The sequence below is a fragment of the Patella vulgata genome, chromosome 2 (assembly GCF_932274485.2).
Source record: "Patella vulgata chromosome 2, xgPatVulg1.2, whole genome shotgun sequence".
Lineage (NCBI taxonomy): Eukaryota > Metazoa > Mollusca > Gastropoda > Patellidae > Patella > Patella vulgata.
In genome coordinates, this window is record NC_065880.2 from 78929931 (window position 1) to 78949338 (window position 19408).

The window sequence follows — 19408 nt, forward strand, 5'->3', positions numbered from 1 at the left end:
TCGGTTCATTTAAAGCTCACGGAAAAAGCTTCATAAATCGTAAATGCAAGTAATTATGTCAACATACCCTTTCCATAATTAATAAGCTGATTGGTCAATTATGCAGAAATGAAATGGGGTTTTACGTCGTACTATTCTGCTCGTAAACTGGGATAATGAAGACAGGCATACATCATACAGTGTGCTATGAGGGACATTTTGCCCGGGCAGGGGCACTATGACCTACTTTTAAATCGAATTCCAATAGCTAAGGGTTCTTTTACGTGCTCGCCAATGTATACACGGAACCTCGGTTTTTCGTTCCACCCAAACAACTAGACAGCTGTCCTTGTCAGGCCCCCGTCCTGTACCACTGGCAAGGTCAATCATGCCCTTATATGTAAAGAATTAACCAAAATGAAATGGGATTTAACGTCCTACTTTTCTGGGCTAATGAAGAGGGACATACGCTATACCGTGTGCTATGAGGGAAATAGAATTAACCAAATATGGATATTGTTGCTCTGACATCACATCTGGTATATTGCGACTTCAGTCAATTTAAAACGCAATTAAGAATAGATATTAGTTTGGAAACACAGGTAGAAAATGGTGTGGTTTTGATAAACAAAAGGGGAATGACATTCTCTGAATTTTGTTTTGGATCATTTTAATAATTATCAATATATCATCGGTTTCCGTTATGTCTATCTAATAAAACCTGCTTACGAATTTGAAAGCAATATTAGGTACAACTAGAATGACTGTATGACCTGAAACATCAGGTTCTTTCGATGTGTGTGTGAGAGAGAGAGGTGGGGTTTAATGTCCACTCGACACAAACTAGGTAATTTCGGGACTAACACATGGTTCAATTCACGGGCACTTTTAGGGATTAAATTAAAGGCAGTGGCTATTGTTACGACGAGTCGTAAAAATAATCCCCAGGTTATTGTTACGACGATGCTTTCACAGCCCTCCATCGGCGAAGTTAAAAACTGAGTAATCGTAAAAATAGTCCTAACCCTAACCCTTCCCATCTCTTAATTGCTGCCTTCAGTTCTGAAAACGTTGAAAATACTGCTCCTTTTTCAAAGCTGGTGTTGGGGAGATTGGCAGCCATTTTGGAATCCATTCTAAACTTGGCTCAAACTCTTCGTAACAATAGCCACTTTGTAAATTAAAACTAGCGTTAGAACTAGTCAGTATTGTGAGATGATAACAGACGAAATGTCTTGAACGCGTGAAAACAACATGGAGGGTGAGAAACGTTGTATATAATATAATATTATAGTCAAGCAGAAGTAGGAAGTTTTATTTTAATCCCTTCAAGTGCCTGTGGTTCAATTTTATTTCAATAATTCGCTTGCGCGTAGTTTAGTCCTTGTCGCGTACAAACGGGGAATCAACACCACGCCAATTGACTAAATGACATAACTATTATGATACAACGCGCACGCGCTAACCGTTTTGATGAGACGGCCAACCGAGATATCGTGTAAAATAGTGCATGTGAAATATTCTTTGACATTTGGAATTTGAAAAGGGGTTCGTGACTTCGAGATGTTGTTGTTCGGGAAAACACCCCAACCCCTCCCCACATTGTTCACCTACCCATAGAAATACACTTGCCATGATGTATTAGTCATTAAACATTAGTCTTTCCAACCTCGTGGGTTTTCTCTAGGTCCTCCAGTTTCCGCTCACTGCTAGACCCCTACACGCAGGCGAATTATTGAAATAAAGTTGAAACATATGTTAGGCTAGTCCCGAAATGACCTAATTTCTGTCGAGCGGACGTTAAACCCTCTCTCCATCAGTAGTAATGTTTTATCTTACCGTGAAAATACGGGATCCTTACATTTAAGAACAAATACCCATTATTTAAGACACAATGAACATTTTCAAATCAATACACGACGTTCTGTAATCTATGGTTTCGAGCGCCATACGACAAAATAATAATAATAAAAACTCGAGTAGAATAGACTAATTAATTATAGCAGGAACAAATGACTGTCGTACATATTGGACTGTTTACATATTTCACCGAACATTATTGATTAGAAATTACTATAAAAGATTAAATATTGAATATAAATCACTTTATATAATGTGCTTATTTAGTCCAATATTTGTATATTTTACGATTCCAAAGAATAGAGATATATACGCATTAAAATGTGATGTGTTGCTAAAGACCCCTATGCATTCTCGTTTTATTAAATGGTGTTTACGGTTCCAAAGAATAGAGATATACGCCTTAAAATTTGATGTGTTGCTAAAGACCCCTATGCACTCTCGTTTTATTAAATGGTGTTAAGTGGTCTCTCTGTCTCTCCCTCTCTCTCTCTCTCTCTCTCTCTCTCAGTAAGTTCTACGTGTGTTAAGCAGAATCTCCGCGTATTTTTTTTTTTTATCGAGTTACACTTTTGGGTTTTTTATTAATGCTTTTTAAAAAATGTTTTAGAATTTTATTTGCAGAATAAAAAAAAAAATCATTTTTGAGAGCTAATCAACTCGCCCCGATTTGTGTTACCCCTTTCGGTGACATTGACGGTCAAGCGAGTATTTACTTCTGATCAGATTTATAAACAGATATGTTTAGCTACAGCTATATGGGAAATTTTAACTATTAAATAAAAATAAAAATAGTCTTTAAACTGGTTTGTTTTTTATTTTGTTTCTGGTGATTTTGCATTCTATATATTTTAAACGATTTACAGAACGACTTCGTCCTAAAATATTTTTGGACCAGGAACTGGTCACTAACCGCTAATCATCTTGTCCTTCTTCGTCTTGGGTTGGCGCTCTTCGGAAAAGCTTAAGGCTCCGTCAACATGAAAATTGGTATGCGTCTTTTTCGGACAATTCTGCATCGATTTGGTCAATTCGAGTTTTAAATTTCATCCCCTATCATGGTCAGTTCCTGGTCGATTGTACGATCGTACTTATTGTTACTCAGATAGGAAACATTAAACATACATTATGCGAGAGCTAAATCTGCCTATTGCAGGTCTTTCTTTAGGCCTGAAATGTTATCTAAATTATTAATAAAGCATTAATTAACTGATCCAGGCCAGAATCAACTCTTGATGGCAACAGATTTCCTCCGATATTAAATAGATTAGAAAGGTTCAGCCAGACTTAACTTCGAACAACCAGTACGGTGGTTGAAATTATTGCACACGTCTTGTCAAACCTTCAAAGGCTAATATCTTCGCTCGCAATAAAGGGATTTGAAAGGAATTTTCAAATTATACATTTTACATTACCCAATTTCGAACTATTATAGCAAGAATGGCTAGCTCTTTATCTGTGTCTTACATGATGTATCTTTAATTAAGTAGCCATTGACGTGGGTCAAGTTATGTTATTCAGTAAAGTAAAGAATTTGTGGTTAAAGGCGGTACAAATAAATCTTACATAATGTATCTTTAAATGAAAACAATTTAAGCATTAACATCTTACCAGTATTAGTTGTTCAGAAGGTGGTAGTATCCGGAGCAATAAATATTATTATTTTAAGACAGATATAGACCTCCAATCCCCTCTCACGCATTCCTTTATGGCCTCACGATCGTGTCAGTACCAAATGTCGAACTGGTAGAATTTAAATAGGGATTAAAGATACATTATGTGAGATTTCGTTAAAGCGCTGACAGTTCTCGCTATACTACTTTAAAAATAGATAACGAAAAGGGAACTCGCGATAATGTCAGTACCAAATGTCGAACTGGTAGAATTTTAATAGGGATTAAAGATACATTATGTGAAATTTCGTTAAAGCGCTGACAGTTCTCGCTATACTAGTTTAAAAATTGATAACGAAAAGTTAACTCGCGATCATGTCAGTACCAAATGTCGATTTTAAATAGAGATTAATGATGTATAGATAAAAAGCTGAAAGTTTTCGCTATAATAAATTCTGTGAAAAATAGTTAATGGGAAAGAACATGTTGTTAATTTCAGTGAAATTACTTCATTTTGAACGGAGTTATGTTCGCTTGAAGAATAGTGTAGTCTCGATTGTCATTGCTAACAATGTTACGATAATAAACACAGCCTCGATTATCCACTTTTTACTTAAATTATTAACCGACTGTCGTGTTTAAATCCGTTGAAAATCAAACCACCAGATAATCTAGCAAGTTGATTATGGGCTTTGCATGTGAATACATGTCTAATTAATGATTTATATACCATTTGAGGCCAAACGAAAGATTTAAATCTTACATTATGCATCTTTAAGATATCAATGAATAGCTGAAGAAACTGAAAGAGACGAAGGGTACTGTCAGACTATTTACTATGACAACGTGAGTTTACCGACTATCGGCTCAAATACGTTGTGGGACAACTCGGGTTGTTGAACCCGATAACATGAACCCGGAATAATTCTGGCCGGAGACAGTATCTAGGTTACAGGATCCGTGGTCCCATTCTGCACTCAGAGAACTATCTACTTTGAGAATAGATCTCTGCCCTACATAGCCGCCATATCCAAAAATTCGTATACTATTTTGTAATGCTGTTCTCTGTTTCGCTAAATAAACCGTTTCACTTTTATGAAAGTGAGATAAATATTTCTCAAATTCTCGAAATCGACTAAAACCGTCGATTTAGGAATTAAAATGTCGGTCAACTGGCTTAGTGTTTATTCTGAAACGGGGCTAATTGTAGACAGACAACATAAGTTTAGTATGTCGAGATCCATGCAACGTGTCCTACGCCACGTGAAATAACATGACAACATAAATTTCAACACGTTCTACAATGCTAATTACATTTCACCAATATTCCTTAGAAACAATTAACCCATTAATGAATATAACAAGTTGTTTTAGAACTTGGTGGTAGATGATTCCAGATAACCTGACTCAACCTTTTATTTCTACTGATTGGCTATTATAGAAAGTCGTGCATCCTGTTTTAGCGTGCGAGACCCATTTACCATAAAACACCACATAATAAAGATGGTTATCAAAAATCATTTAAACTTGATAGATTAATTATACGGATATCACCTTATTTACTATATAACTATGAACAGGTAGGCCATTATCAGTATAGTGAAAGATATACAGTGTACAGGTAACATTAATATTCTAATACATATTGTTTAATTTTTACGATTTTTTTTTTTTATCTTTTGATTTTGTTGTAGAAATTGAAAACGAATGATTTCGTTTCAAATCCCTGCATTGGCCGAGAAAGTTCATCCCGATTTTCCGACGTGGTTTCCCCTTGTCAGTGGTGCAGAACGGAGGGCCTGACAAGGACAGCTGTCTAGTCTTTCGGATAAGACCAAAAATTGAGGTCCCGTGTATACATGTACATTGGAATGCACGTAAAAGATCCCTTGGCAGTTGGAATTCGATATAAGAGTAGGCGATAGTGCCGCTGCCCGGGCAAAATTTCCCTCGTAGCACACTGTATGGCGTATGTCCGTCTTCATTAGCCCAGTACAGGAGCAGAACAGTAGGACGTTAAACCCTATTTCATTTCATTTCATTTCATTTCAAAGAAACATGGATATCTTGTGAATCTTTGCCGTGTTGAAAAAAATTAATATTTGACACATATTCAATCCATTGTTTGAGATGTAGAAGAAAAGCACGTGCCATTGCTTCCACTTTCCAACAGTAATAAAAGTCTCGAAATGTAACTCGCTAACCTGTGGGTTGCGGTGTTTGTAGAGAAATTTGCTCGGAATTTCCGGCATGACTTCCCCCTGTCAACAGGCCCGACAAGGAACGGTGTCTAGTCGTTTGAATGGGACGTAAAAACGATTGACCGTGTGCATTATATTTGCGTGCCCGAAAAATAACCATTGATAGTAATATAATTATAAACTAGTGTAATGTTATATGATTTTATCAACTAATGTAATATTATATAATTGTATTACAGAATGAAGTGTTTATTGTTGATAACCGTAGCTGTAGTTTTTCTGGCTCAAAATGCCGAAGCTAGCTTCGAAGACGGTGAGTTGTCCCGTGAAGAAGTTGCAGAATTGCTTGAAATTGAGAGTGAAGAAGAACTAGACGAATTCTTTGCTGAATTTGATACTAATGGTAAGTATTCCTATGATCTAATATATATTTTACTTGTCAATACATCAATAGCACGATAGCTTGACTGACTTTTCCTATTGTTCAGACTAGGACGACAAAAAGCAAAACTTGTTTAAGAGATTTAAAAACAAATGAGGCTTTGTGGATTTCTCAAATATATACTTTTTCGATACTTTGATTTGGAAACGATATGAAATGTTCACCAGACCAGATGGAGTCATTTTCAAGACGTATTATTTCAGATTAGTGACTAGTTTATTTAGTTTATCTTATATTTGAAAATTGACTTGATACAAACGGGTCAGACAGAATACCGGATATTTATCAGAAATATTTATCAGTTTGTTTTCACTTTTTCGTATAATATATACTAAAGGAATACATTGTAGGCATTTCGTATAATATATTCTAAAGGAATACATTATAGGCATTTCGTATAATGTATACTAAACAAATATTTTTTAATCATTTCGTATACCAATAAAGAACTATATTTTAATCATTTCGTATAATATGTACCATAGGAATGCATTTTAATCATTTCCTTTGATTTTTACCAAAGACATGCATTTTAATTATGTCAAAGAATAATATTTTAATCCTTTCGTATAATGGGTAGCATAGAAATGCATTTTAATCATTTCGTATGATGTTTACCAAAGAAATACGTTTTAATCATTTCGCATAGTGTGTACGAAAAAAACCCCAACGTTTTAATCATTTCGCATAGTGTGTAACAAAGAAATACGTTTTAATCATTTATTTTTGAGAGAATTTAAAATATTTATAAAACAGAAGACTGAATGTTTTAGAATCGATTTCGCATAGATTTCTCAATACAACTAAACAGGTAATCTCTCCGATCAATTTCATATTCGTATTAACTAGCTGGAAATAGACAACATTTTTCAAAATCTCAACAATTTATAAAATAAAACACCATCAGGAAAACAATAAGTTTAACACAGGTTTAGAGGTTTCAGCAATTACTTTGCAATTATATTATTTGGCTAAATACATCTGCTGTAATGATCAAGGTGCAATTTTCGATAGCACTTGTGCGCTGTATCATACGGTCTGTCATTGAATCAACTGGCGGGGTTTAAATTCCCCAGTTGTACGTGACAAGGAGTAGGGTCGCCTGTCCAACCTCGTGGGTTTTCTCCGGGTCCTCCGGTTTCCTCCCACTGCTAAAGACCCCTACGCGCAAGCGAATTAATGAAATAAAATTGAACCATGTGTTAGTCCCGAAATGACCTAGTTTGTGTCAAGTGGACGTTAGACACCATCTCTCTCTCTCTCTCTCTCTCTCTCTCTCTCTCTCTCTCGTCAATGGTACAGGAATGAGGGTCTGGCAAGGGATAACGTATAATAGTTCGAAAAACTGAGATCCCATATACATATTGGCACATAGCACACTGCACGTAAAATAACCCTTGACAGCTGGAATTAGAAATAACAGTAAGCCGTAGTATCGCTTTCCGGGCAAAAGTTCCCTCACAGCACCATGTATGGCTTATATCCATTTTCAGTAACCCAATAGGAGCAGAACAATGAAAAGGATTGTTTTAATGACATAAGCCACCACAGAGCCACAATCTGACTAAAACACGGATCCTATTTTTAGTTCAACATTCGTTTTACTTGTCTTTACTACACTAGGAACTAGAAGAGCGTTCTTCTTGATGTGAGGGATTAGCCAATAAAACGGTATATTGCAGCAAGATCTTTGCGTGCGATGCACGGAACTGTGGGTATCCTACTAGAAACATCAACGCTGATTTGTTAATCAAATTTTAATGTCTGACGTCATTGTGCCAAAAGCTACTCGTATGACCCCTGACGCGACCGCCCGCTACAACAGGGGAGATTTTCATGTAGTGCAGGCCATCGAAAGTATATAAAAAAAAACGAAACGAAATATAGACCTATTTTAATCATATTGCAGAGCCAGCATCTAGAGGAGCACAGTTCGTTATCCGAACAAAATTAACCGTCTTCTGACTTATAACTTTTATTTTCTAGGCGATGGCGTTATTGATTTAGAAGAATCTACAGCAGTCGGAGAAGTCCTGGAATATTTCATAGCAAATGGTTCAGAGTAGAACACAACTCAAGTAAGCATATATCGTAGCAATAAACTGAGGGGTGTGTGTGTGTGGGGGGGGGGGGCGAACGGTTAAACATGTGGGCTTTAGATCATGAGGTCTGTCATTGAGTGAAGTGACGTGGTTTCGATTCCTCGCTTGTACATGACAAGGAGTAGAGTAGTATTGTCTGTCCAAACTCGTTGGTTTTCTGTGTGTCCTACTGCTAAAGCACCCTATGCGCAAACCAATTATTGAAATAAAATTGAACCGTACATTAGTCCCGAAATGACACAGTTTGTGTCAAGTAGACAATAAACCCCATTTTATTTACTTCGCTTGTATCTCATTTAACCCCACATTTTTGTATAACTTAAATAATGTAAATTTCGTTTAACTATTTGTGACGTTTCCTTTTTTAAAACATCAAAAACTTCTAAGTGTATGATTCCACGGTGGCTAAGTGGGTAAAACGCTGGCTCGCTAGTTTGGAGGTCGGTATTTTCCGGCGTGCTTTCCCCTTGTCAGTGCTGCAGTCTGTCTAGTCGTTCGGATCGGAAGAAAAACCGAGGTCACGTGTACACATTGGCATGCACGTAAAAGGTCCCTTGGCAGTTTGAATTCGATAAAAGTAGCGCCGCTCTCCGGGCAAAATTTCCCTCATAGCACACTGCATGGCCTATGCCCATCTTGATTATCCCAGTCGGAGCAGAACAGTAGGACGCTAAACCCCATTTCTTTTCATTTTTCATTTCCATACATCACGCGAGTCCTTTCATTTGCGCGGCTTAAGAACATGGCGGTGGTCAAGTAGCGCCAGCTGTTTCAAAAGTGTTGTCGTTGTGTAACGAGGCGTCATCTATACCACGTGTACTTAAAGCCATGTATTATCCTATAGCCTATTATTGCCATGGTGGTAAGAACACCGACTACAGAATTTGTACTCTCAACATCGCATGTATAACAAGGGGGGGTTGGGATGGCCTAGTGGTCTAGAGTGTCACGCTTCGACCTCTAGTTGGCCGGTCACCTCTGGCTTGCGGCTGTGGTTTCGATCCCAGGTGTGAGCGTATGTGGCTTGGAGATAGGGGCGCCTTCTCAACCTCGTGGGTTTACTCCGGGTACTCCGGTTTCTCCGGTTTCCTCCCACAGCAAAGACCCCTGCGCGTGCGCTAAGATCATTAAAATGAACTTGTCTGCGATATCACCTTCGGTGGAAGCGGACGTTAAACGCTAAGAACAACAACATGTATAACAAAACGAAATTATGAGTCATTATTTATTAAAATGTTCACTTTCCATCCAGCATAATTGAAACTTGAACACAAATCCAGCTGATATTCTGAAAATTTATTATTCACATAAGGCTACATTTTTGTATTTTTTGACTTTGATAAAAAGAGTTACAAAGGTTGTTTGTTCTGATGTCAATCTAATTAAAATAGATCTATATTTCGTTTCGTTTTTTTATACTTTCGAAATTATGAACTATAAAAAAACGAAACGAAATATGATCTGCGTTTTAATCAGATTGTTTTGTTTAAGAGCTTCAGTAAAATTGTGTTTTTAATCCAAGTCGCCATGTTATGTATTGTTTACTTAATCTTCTTTTTTTATTTGTCTTTTCAGATCAGAAACCATTACAATATAATCGATGATCATTTATTTTTAATACAGCTTTACATTTTAATATGCATAAACCATTAAAATTAATTGTTGTTTTTGTTCCATTTTTATCCAGAAACGGTAATAAGCGTTTATTCAATCTGGCATAGAGCATAATATGCGAAAACAGCCTTTATTAAACATTATATTATGCAAGAGCTAAATTTGACTATTGCAGGTCTTTCTTTAGACCCGAAACAGTGGTTCTCAACCTTCTTTTGACAATGGCACACCTTATTTGGAACACATGAAAAATAGCGGCACACCTGGCTAAATATATACGTACAATATTTATATTTTGCAAAATAAAAACGTGGCAAGTCATAGGCGGCATACAACCGTAGACACAGACTGGTCATAGACTTAGAGAATGGCTCAAACTAAATAAAGAAAAACACAGATATGAACTTACTTTATTGAAGTGTTTCGAATTTCATCATTCAAATATCTGGCTTCTTTTGTGAGAAATTTTCTTTGTAAGCCGTTCATGTTTCGAGGCACACTTAGGAAGATCAGTGTCCTGAAATGTTATATAAACTATTATTAATTAATTAGAAATAAATCAACTTATCCCGACCATAATCAGCCCTCGATGTCATCTTATGCGTCGGATTTTCGCTGGATTTGATTCCAAAGAATAGAGATATATACGCATTAAAATGTGATGTGTTGCTAAAGACCCCTATGCATTCTCGTTTTATTAAATGGTGTTTACGGTTCCAAAGAATAGAGATATACGCCTTAAAATTTGATGTGTTGCTAAAGACCCCTATGCACTCTCGTTTTATTAAATGGTGTTAAGTGGTCTCTCTCTGTCTGTCTCTCTCTCTCTCTGTCTCTCTCTCTCTCTCAGTAAGTTCTACGTGTGTCGCGATAACATCAGAACAAGTAATAATACAAACATGGTTAAGCAGAATCTCCGCGTATTTTTTTTTTTTATCGAGTTACACTTTTGGGGTTTTTATTAATGCTTTTTAAAAAATGTTTTAGAATTTTATTTGCAGAATAAAAAAAAAAATCATTTTTGAGAGCTAATCAACTCGCCCCGATTAAGTGTTACCCCTTTCGGTGACATTGACGGTCAAGCGAGTATTTACTTCTGATCAGATTTATAAACAGATATGTTTAGCTACAGCTATATGGGAAATTTTAACTATTAAATAAAAATAAAAATAGTCTTTAAACTGGTTTGTTTTTTATTTTGTTTCTGGTGATTTTGCATTCTATATATTTTAAACGATTTACAGAACGACTTCGTCCTAAAATATTTTTGGACCAGGAACTGGTCACTAACCGCTAATCATCTTGTCCTTCTTCGTCTTGGGTTGGCGCTCTTCGGAAAAGCTTAAGGCTCCGTCAACATGAAAATTGGTATGCGTCTTTTTCGGACAATTCTGCATCGATTTGGTCAATTCGAGTTTTAAATTTCATCCCCTATCATGGTCAGTTCCTGGTCGATTGTACGATCGTACTTATTGTTACTCAGATAGGAAACATTAAACATACATTATGCGAGAGCTAAATCTGCCTATTGCAGGTCTTTCTTTAGGCCTGAAATGTTATCTAAATTATTAATAAGGCATTAATTAACTGATCCAGGCCAGAATCAACTCTTGATGGCAACAGATTTCCTCCGATATTAAATAGATTAGAAAGGTTCAGCCATATTTTGATTTAATTTAAAAATGGAGTAGCAAGACTTAACTTCGAACAACCAGTACGGTGGTTGAAACTATTGCACACGTCTTGTCAAACCTTCAAAGGCTAATATCTTCGCTCGCAATAAAGGGATTTGAATGGAATTTTCAAATTATACATTTTACATTACCTAATTTCGAACTATTATAGCAAGAATGGCTAGCTCTTTATCTGTGTCTTACATGATGTATCTTTAATTAAGTAGCCATTGACGTGGGTCAAGTTATGTTATTCAGTAAAGTAAAGAATTTGTGGTTAAAGGCGGTACAAATAAATCTTACATAATGTATCTTTAAATGAAAACAATTTAAGCATTAATATCTTACCAGTATTAGTTGTTCAGAAGGTGGTAGTATCCGGAGCAATAAATATTATTATTTTAAGACAGATATAGACCTCCAATCCCCTCTCACGCATTCCTTTAAGGCCTCACGATCGTGTCAGTACCAAATGTCGAACTGGTAGAATTTAAATAGGGATTAAAGATACATTATGTGAGATTTCGTTAAAGCGCTGACAGTTCTCGCTATACTACTTTAAAAATAGATAACGAAAAGGGAACTCGCGATAATGTCAGTACCAAATGTCGAACTGGTAGAATTTTAATAGGGATTAAAGATACATTATGTGAAATTTCGTAAAGGCGCTGACAGTTCTCGCTATACTACTTTAAAAATTGATAACGAAAAGTTAACTCGCGATCATGTCAGTACCAAATGTCGATTTTAAATAGAGATTAATGATGCATAGATAAAAAGCTGACAGTTTTCGCTATAATAAATTCTCTAAAAAATAGTTAATGGGAAAGAACATGTTGTTAATTTCAGTGAAATTACTTCATTTTGAACGGAGTTATGTTCGCTTGAAGAATAGTGTAGTCTCGATTGCCATTGCTAACAATGTTACGATAATAAACACAGCCTCGATTATCCACTTTTTACTTAAATTATTAACCGACTATCGTGTTTAAATCCGTTGAAAATCAAACCACCAGATAATCTAGCAAGTTGATTATGGGCTTTGCATGTGAATACATGTCTAATTAATGATTTATATACCATTTGAGGCCAAACGAAAGATTTAAATCTTACATTATGCATCTTTAAGGTATCAATGAATAGCTGAAGAAACTGAAAGAGACGAAGGGTACTGTCAGACTATTTACTATGACAACGTGAGTTTACCGACTATCGGCTCAAATACGTTGTGGGACAACTCGGGTTGTTGAACCCGATAACATGAACCCGGAATAATTCTGGCCGGAGACAGTATCTAGGTTACAGGATCCGTGGTCCCATTCTGCACTCAGAGAACTATCTACTTTGAGAATAGATCTCTGCCCTACATAGCCGCCATATCCAAAAATTCGTATACTATTTTGTAATGCTGTTCTCTGTTTCGCTAAATAAACCGTTTCACTTTTATGAAAGTGAGATAAATATTTCTCAAATTCTCGAAATCGACTAAAACCGTCGATTTAGGAATTAAAATGTCGGTCAACTGGCTTAGTGTATATTCTGAAACGGGGCTAATTGTAGACAGACAACATAAGTTTAGTATGTCGAGATCCATGCAACGTGTCCTACGCCACGTGAAATATCATGACAACATAAATTTCAACACATTCTACAATGCTAATTACATTTCACCAATATTCCTTAGAAAAAATTAACCCATTAATGAATATAACAAGTTGTTTTAGAACTTGGTGGTAGATGATTCCAGATAACCTGACTCAACCTTTTATTTCTACTGATTGGCTATTATAGAAAGTCGTGCATCCTGTTTTAGCGTGCGAGACCCATTTACCATAAAACACCACATAATAAAGATGGTTATCAAAAATCATTTAAACTTGATAGATTAATTATACGGATATCACCTTATTTACTATATAACTATGAACAGGTAGGTCATTATCAGTATAGTGAAAGATATACAGTGTACAGGTAACATTAATATTCTAATACATATTGTTTAATTTTTACGATTTTTTTTTTATCTTTTGATTTTGTTGTAGAAATTGAAAACGAATGATTTCGTTTCAAATCCCTGCATTGGCCGAGAAAGTTCATCCCGATTTTCCGACGTGGTTTCCCCTTGTCAGTGGTGCAGAACGGAGGGCCTGACAAGGACAGCTATCTAGTCTTTCGGATAAGACCAAAAATTGAGGTCCCGTGTATACATGTACATTGGAATGCACGTAAAAGATCCCTTGGCAGTTGGAATTCGATATAAGAGTAGGCGATAGTGCCGCTGCCCGGGCAAAATTTCCCTCGTAGCACACTGTATGGCGTATGTCCGTCTTCATTAGCCCAGTACAGGAGCAGAACAGTAGGACGTTAAACCCTATTTCATTTCATTTCATTTCATTTCAAAGAAACATGGATATCTTGTGAATCTTTGCCGTGTTGAAAAAAATTAATATTTGACACATATTCAATCCATTGTTTGAGATGTAGAAGAAAAGCACGTGCCATTGCTTCCTCTTTCCAACAGTAATAAAAGTCTCGAAATTGTAACTCGCTAACCTGTGGGTTCCGGTGTTTGTAGAGAAATTTGCTCGGAATTTCCGGCATGACTTCCCCCTGTCAACAGGCCCGACAAGGAACGGTGTCTAGTCGTTTGAATGGGACGTAAAAACGATTGACCGTGTGTATTATATTTGCGTGCCCGAAAAATAACCATTGATAGTAATATAATTATAAACTAGTGTAATGTTATATGATTTTATCAACTAATGTAATATTATATAATTGTATTACAGAATGAAGTGTTTATTGTTGATAACCGTAGCTGTAGTTTTTCTGGCTCAAAATGCCGAAGCTAGCTTCGAAGACGGTGAATTGTCCCGTGAAGAAGTTGCAGAATTGCTTGAAATGGAGAGTGAAGAAGAACTAGACGAATTCTTTGCTGAATTTGATACTAATGGTAAGTATTCCTATGATCTAATATATATTTTACTTGTCAATACATCATTAGCACGATAGCTTGACTGACCTTTCCTATTGTTCAGACTAGGACGACAAAAAGCAAAACTTGTTTAAGAGATTTAAAAACAAATGAGGCTTTGTGGATTTCTCAAATATATACTTTTTCGATACTTTGATTTGGAAACGATATGAAATGTTCACCAGACCAGATGGAGTCATTTTCAAGACGTATTATATCAGATTAGTGACTAGTTTATTTAGTTTATCTTATATTTGAAAATTGACTTGATACAAACGGGTCAGACAGAATACCGGATATTTATCAGAAATATTTATCAGTTTGTTTTCACTTTTTCGTATAATATATACTAAAGGAATACATTGTAGGCATTTCGTATAATATATTCTAAAGGAATACATTATAGGCATTTCGTATAATGTATACTAAACAAATATTTTTTAATCATTTCGTATACCAATAAAGAACTATATTTTAATCATTTCGTATAATATGTACCATAGGAATGCATTTTAATCATTTCCTTTGATTTTTACCAAAGACATGCATTTTAATTATGTCAAAGAATAATATTTTAATCCTTTCGTATAATGGGTAGCATAGAAATGCATTTTAATCATTTCGTATGATGTTTACCAAAGAAATACGTTTTAATCATTTCGCATAGTGTGTACGAAAAAAAAGCAACGTTTTAATCATTTCGCATAGTGTGTAACAAAGAAATACGTTTTAATCATTTATTTTTGAGAGAATTTAAAATATTTATAAAACAGAAGACTGAATGTTTTAGAATCGATTTCGCATAGATTTCTCAATACAACTAAACAGGTAATCTCTCCGATCAATTTCATATTCATATTAACTAGCTGGAAATAGACAACATTTTTCAAAATCTCAACAATTTATAAAATAAAACACCATCAGGAAAACAATAAGTTTAACACAGGTTTAGAGGTTTCAGCAATTACTTTGCAATTATATTATTTGGCTAAATACATCTGCTGTAATGATCAAGGTGCAATTTTCGATAGCACTTGTGCGCTGTATCATACGGTCTGTCATTGAATCAACTGGCGGGGTTTAAATTCCCCAGTTGTACGTGACAAGGAGTAGGGTCGCCTGTCCAACCTCGTGGGTTTTCTCCGGGTCCTCCGGTTTCCTCCCACTGCTAAAGACCCCTACGCGCAAGCGAATTAATGAAATAAAATTGAACCATGTGTTAGTCCCGAAATGACCTAGTTTGTGTCCAGTGGACGTTAGACACCATCTCTCTCTCTCTCTCTCTCTCTCTCTCTCTCTCTCTTGTCAATGGTACAGGAATGAGGGTCTGGCAAGGGATAACGTATAATAGTTCGAAAAACTGAGATCCCATATACATATTGGCACATAGCACACTGCACGTAAAATAACCCTTGACAGCTGGAATTAGAAATAACAGTAAGCCGTAGTATCGCTTTCCGGGCAAAAGTTCCCTCACAGCACCATGTATGGCTTATATCCATTTTCAGTAACCCAATAGGAGCAGAACAATGAAAAGGATTGTTTTAATGACATAAGCCACCACAGAGCCACAATCTGACTAAAACACGGATCCTATTTTTAGTTCAACATTCGTTTTACTTGTCTTTACTACACTAGGAACTAGAAGAGCGTTCTTCTTGATGTGAGCTAGGGATTTGCCAATAAAACGGTATATTGCAGCAAGTTCTTTGCGTGCGATGCACGGAACTGTGGGTATCCTACTAGAAACATCAACGCTGATTTGTTAATCAAATTTTAATGTCTGACGTCATTGTGCCAAAAGCTGCTCGTATGACCCCTGACGCGACCGCCCGCTACAACAGGGGAGATTTTCATGTAGTGCAGGCCATCGAAAGTATATAAAAAAAAACGAAACGAAATATAGACCTATTTTAATCATATTGCAGAGCCAGCATCTAGAGGAGCACAGTTCGTTATCCGAACAAAATTAACCGTCTTCTGACTTATAACTTTTATTTTCTAGGCGATGGCGTTATTGATTTAGAAGAATCTACAGCAGTCGGAGAAGTCCTGGATTATTTCATAGGAAATGGTTCAGAATAGAACACAACTCAAGTAAGCATATATCGTAGCAATAAACTGAGGGGTGTGTGGGGGGGGGCGAACGGTTAAACATGTGGGCTTTAGATCATGAGGTCTGTCATTGAGTGAAGTGACGTGGTTTCGATTCCTCGCTTGTACATGACAAGGAGTAGAGTAGTATTGTCTGTCCAAACTCGTTGTTTTTTTGTGTGTCCTACTGCTAAAGCACCCTATGCGCAAACCAATTATTGAAATAAAATTGAACCGTACATTAGTCCAGAAATGACACAGTTTGTGTCAAGTAGACAATAAACCCCATTTTATTTACTTCGCTTGTATCTCATTTAACCCCACATTTTTGTATAACTTAAATAATGTAAATTTCGTTTAACTATTTGTGACGTTTCCTTTTTTAAAACATCAAAAACTTCTAAGTGTATGATTCCACGGTGGCTAAGTGGGTAAAACGCTGGCTCGCTAGTTTGGAGGTCGGTATTTTCCGGCGTGTTTTCCCCTTGTCAGTGCTGCATTCTGTCTAGTCGTTCGGATGGGAAGAAAAACCGAGGTCACGTGTACACATTGGCATGCACGTAAAAGGTCCCTTGGCAGTTGGAATTCGATAAAAGTAGCGCCGCTCTCCGGGCAAAATTTCCCTCATAGCACACTGCATGGCCTATGCCCATCTTGATTATCCCAGTCGGAGCAGAACAGTAGGACGCTAAACCCTATTTCTTTTCATTTTTCATTTCCATACATTTGCGCGGCTTAAGAACATGGCGGTGGTCAAGTAGCGCCAGCTGTTTCAAATTTGTTGTCGTTGTGTAACGAGGCGTCATCTATACCACGTGTACTTAAAGCCATGTATTATCCTATAGCCTACGGACGAGGCCTATTATGGACAGGGGGCAGAGTTGGACTTCATCGCAGCCATCTTGGATTTGTGACGTTATATCAAAAATCAAACACTTGATGCACAATTCAAAGGGGCACGCATGCCAACCTTCGCCCAATTTCTGGTCCCCAAAAGAAAATGTTATCTGATCGATGACCGAATACTGGGGGGGGGGGGATAAACCATTGATGTTAGGTTAAAGTTGTCATGGTGATAACACCAAGCACACAAATAACAAAACGAAATTATGAGTCATTATTTATTAAAATGTTCACATTCCATCCAGCATAATTGAAACTTGAACACAAATCCAGCTGATATTCTGAAAATTTATTATTCACATAAGGCTACATTTTTGTATTTTTTTACGTTGATAAAAAGAGTTACAAAGGTTGTTTGTTCTGATGTCAATCTAATTAAAATAGATCTATATTTCGTTTCGTTTTTTTATACTTTCGAAATTATGAACTATAAAAAAACGAAACGAAATAGGATCTGCGTTTTAATCAGATTGTTTTGTTTAAGAGCTTCAGTAAAATTGTGTTTTTAATCCAAGTCGCCATGTTATGTATTGTTTACTTAATCTTCTTTTTTTATTTGTCTTTTCAGATCAGAAACCATTACAATATAATCGATGATCATTTATTTTTAATACAGCTTTACATTTTAATATGCATAAACCATTAAAATTAATTGTTGTTTTTGTTCCATCTTTATCCAGAAACGGTAATAAGCGTTTATTCAATCTGGCATAGAGCATAATATGCGAAAACAGCCTTTATTAAACATTATATTATGCAAGAGCTAAATTTGACTATTGCAGGTCTTTCTTTAGACCCGAAACAGTGGTTCTCAACCTTCTTTTGTCAATGGCACACCTTATTTGGAACACATAAGCGGCACACCTGGCTAAATATATGCGTACAATATTTATATTTTGCAAAATAAAAACGTGGCAAGTCATAGGCGGCATACAACCGTAGACACAGACTGGTCATAGACTTAGAGAATGGCTCAAACTAAATAAAGAAAAACACAGATATGAACTTACTTTATTGAAGTGTTTCGAATTTCATCATTCAAATATCTGGCTTCTTTTGTGAGAAATTTTCTTTGTAAGCCGTTCATGTTTCGAGGCACACTTAGGAAGATCAGTGTCCTGAAATGTTATATAAACTATTATTAATTAATTAGACATAAATCAACTTATCCCGACCATAATCAGCCCTCGATGTCATCTTATGCGTCGGATTTTCGCTGGATTTGAATCCGATCTGCTGCTCAACGACTTTAATAATGATGACCGAGGCTAGGCTTCAAATTCAAAAGCTAATATATCGGTTCAGATTGCAGCAATTTGACTGAAATGTTGAACATATTCTATTTATGTTATCTATTTGTTTAACTATTATATCAAGAACAGTCAATTATTTATCTAAGCTCCCGGGGATCACGGTGGCTGAGTGGGTAAGACGCTGGCTCGCTAACCTGGAGGTCGGGTGTTCGATCCCTGCATTGGCCGAGAAAGTTCATCCAGATTTTCCTGCGTGCTTTAGTGATGCAGGACGGAGGGCCTGATAAAGGCCAGCTGTCTAGTCTTTCGGATGGTACGAAAGACCCCGTGTACACATTGGCGTGCACGTAAAAGATCCCTTGACAGTTGGAATTCGACTTAAGTGTAGGCCGTAGTGCCACTGTCCGGGCAAAATTTCCCTCACAGCACACAGCAAAACAGTAGGACGTTAAACCCCATTAAATTTTATATAATCTCCCATAATGCCTATTTAAAATGATGCCAAATTCATATTTATCCAGAAACGATAACAGCCTGGTGTCTTTTAAATCTGGTATAGATCGTAGTCTGGGGAAAACCCGTTTTAATTAAAATGATGCCAAATCCGAACGACGATCGGGCATGTGATAGGAAACCACTCGACACAAACTAGGTCATTTCGGGACTAACATATGGTTCAATTTTATTTCAATAATTCGCT

General features: G+C 36.4%; 2 long non-coding RNA genes across 2 annotated transcripts; both read left to right on the forward strand.

Annotated features, from left to right (window-relative positions):
* Window positions 1-5045: 5045 nt before the first annotated feature.
* On the forward strand, window positions 5046-9856 carry LOC126811879 (uncharacterized). Its single transcript, XR_007675767.2, has 4 exons — window positions 5046-5073; window positions 5893-6056; window positions 8082-8173; window positions 9773-9856. It is a non-coding gene; the product is annotated as an uncharacterized LOC126811879 (long non-coding RNA).
* A 3564-nt stretch (window positions 9857-13420) lies between these two features.
* Window positions 13421-18107, forward strand: LOC130010904 (uncharacterized). Its single transcript, XR_008786194.1, has 4 exons — window positions 13421-13455; window positions 14274-14437; window positions 16464-16555; window positions 18024-18107. It is a non-coding gene; the product is annotated as an uncharacterized LOC130010904 (long non-coding RNA).
* The last annotated feature ends 1301 nt before the right edge of the window (window positions 18108-19408 follow it).